The following is a 3,072-nucleotide window of genomic DNA, read 5'->3' on the forward strand; positions in this document are numbered from 1 at the left end:
AAAATAATTTCCTCAGGAGTCATTGGAAAACCAGTACTTTCAAAATTAATTTTTGGTGGTATTTAATTGCGAGAGATGTTGAATGAGCTATAAGTACAGTGGCTCACATCTATAATCTCACCTATTTTGAAGGCACAGATTGGGAGGATCCCACTTTGAGGATAGTCTAGCAAGAACTCTTCTTAACCAAAAACAGCTGAGCATGTTGGGCAACACTGTGGTTCCAACTCCACAGAATGTCACAAAAAGTTTTCTGATTAAACATAATTGAGAGATTCTTTAGGTTACATTTTCCTTAGAGATTTCCACTAGACTTCAGCAACAGAAATTTGGAGGACAGATTTAGAAGAGCCAGATTTCTCTTCCCAGACAGCATGCTTGTTTGTTGGGAAGGAGAGTTGAAACATCAAAAAAGTGTTCTCCATCCAAATTCCCTGAATACCTAGGCTTTGGACTGTTATTTATTATTGAGTGTTTCTTGTGCAAGCAAGTCAGACAATGCAAAGACAATCATCAGGACATCCATGCATGCTATTGTTGATAAATGTCCTCACTCAGCTGAATATAGTAGTTGTTCCTTTGCTAAAACAACGTGTGTTTTTTTTTTTTTTTTTACATTTCTTAAGAAGTAAAAAGGCTTGGTTTTCAAACCAAGTAGTTCCTGTTGCTTTTACAATCATATTTCCCCAGATATTCCCCATTCCTGTTTCTATCACTATTTCCCTAGTAATTCTTAGAAAGGAGAAGTTGTCACCTTAGACAAAGCTGCAGTAAAAATTCTCCTAAACTGAATTGGGACCAAAACATCCCAAGAAGCAATCCATATGTGCTATAGAAGTTTATTGTTCAGGAACAGGAGACCAAAGTAATTGATATGGAGGCTCAAAGTATGTAAAAACTGCTTAAAATTCTTTTTCAGTATGATGAAAAGACTTTCCTATAATGTCTAAGCTTTCAAAGTTGAATATCATTTCCAAGATGAAGCAAGAGAGAACACGCCTTTTGGAAAAAGAAAAGAAAAACCTTTACAAATGATCTCAAGCTCAAATCATTGCTGTTATCCAGACCACAAATCCAATTTGATCAAGAATCACACACTCTGTGTCAGGACCTTAACAAATTGATACTAAAATAGAAGTACTCATGGACTCAGAGACATAAAAATCCTATTTTCCACTGCTGCCTCTGAGTTGCCATGTCCTTTGGAACTGAAGAGAATTCTCAGGGACTTGATTTCCTCAGCAGTTTAGAAGAAAAAGCATGAAGAAGCTACTATTGGTTATATAGCTATGCAATAGAGATTTTCTGTTCCACCTTGCATATAATCAGCCCTTTTGATAAATTCACTCTCTCTCTTCTCTCAGTAAGGCAGACCATTTTATATTAAGGACATGTAAAAGCCAGCTCCTACTTGGCTATTTGCTGAATTCTGCTTCTTAATAAATCTCTACACACCATTTTTGCTTATGCTTATAACTGCAGCCTCATTTATTACCATAGATAATTGTACTATTACTTATAACTTTTCTCTGGTGAATGGAAAAGCAAAACTGTTCTCAGAAATTAAATTAAATATTTACATGAGTCTCTATAATTAAACAAATGTAATGTTCTGAAACGTGAAATAGGTATGGGTATGACCACTAAAGAAGTCTTGTGTGAAATGTACAAAAATTCAGAACAATGCTGTGTTCAGACACCTTTACATAGATCTTCAAGTTCCAGATCTAGTTCATTTTAAGATACTTTGTCTTAAGTTTTGGGGTAATATTTTGTATTAGAATCTGCTTCTGTGTGTATCTCTGTGACTGAGAAGAGTCTGGATTATAGAGGACAGAATATACTCCTGAGAGAGAAATAGGAAATATACTCACTACCTGACTTATATAACTGTAATCCCTCTGTATATCACCTTAACAACAACAATTTTTAAAAAGAGAAGGGAAAAAATAAAGATATTATAGGACATGACAGCACAAATGAAAAGCATAGAAAAACATAAAGGTTATGCAGAAAATAGGGTAACGTAGTTCATAACAACAATCCCAGTTCCCTGGGAGGTAAGGATAAGCCAAAGTCACAGTCACAAGTTTAACAGGAAACTTATGTGAAGCAAAACCCAGCCTTAGCCACAAGATAAGCCCATCATTCTCATAAACTTCAACTGTGTGATAGGCCAGCTCTAGAAAGCAAAGCCATTTTTATCACTCCTTATATCTCAGAAAGCTAGAAGACAGATATCATCATGAACGGAGCCTATTGTTTGAGGCTGAGCTATCCTAGGGACCTAAAGACAAGGAACATAACATGTTAAGAATCTAGGAATGTCTTTCCATGAGGAGGTCAAGATGGGAAATAATCATGACAGGGAGTCATGGAGAGAGAAGGGTCATATCTGGACCCAATGAGAAATTTAGATTGTCATTTTTCCCGTCATCTTTGGGAAGGAGCAATCCCTATCTTCTGTGATGAAGCAGGGACATAAGAGTTCCTAGCCTATGGTCAGCAGACAGTAAGGCATCTCAGGCTGCTTCTCTGCTAAATGGGTGTTAGCTGAGTGATATTGAACACCCCACGTCCAGGTCTACCACATGACCCTGTTTCCTCAGCCTCCTTCCTGCTGAAGGCTGGTTTACTGCATGTGGGCTATCAAAGCACTGAGAAAAAAAGTAGAGTGTGAATACCCTTGGTTCTCCTCCCTCCTCTTAGTGTAGATGTGACACTTCTATTGCCTCCCCCATTTTGCAACACACCCAGAGGACAAGCCTGGGCTATAAAATTTATTGTTCCTGATGTAAAAACTAAAGGGCCTGTGAAATGAGTGGCAACCTGCCCAAGTGCAAGTTGCAAAGGTTATTAGGGGCAGCAGCAGCTCTGAGTGGACAAGTAAGAAAAGCATCTAAAGTGGCTGCAGTACTGAAGCTAACATGAGTCGAAGACTGCTCCAGCCCCCAGCTACCTCCAGCTGAAACAATTATTTTGTCACAGCAGTTTGTTTTCTCTTCTCTGTATGGTACTGGGAACTGAAACCTCAGGAAAAGAATGTGCTTTCTCTTAAAGGATTCTAAAAAT

This window comes from Perognathus longimembris, chromosome 20, assembly GCF_023159225.1.
Source record: "Perognathus longimembris pacificus isolate PPM17 chromosome 20, ASM2315922v1, whole genome shotgun sequence".
Taxonomy (NCBI): domain Eukaryota; kingdom Metazoa; phylum Chordata; class Mammalia; order Rodentia; family Heteromyidae; genus Perognathus; species Perognathus longimembris.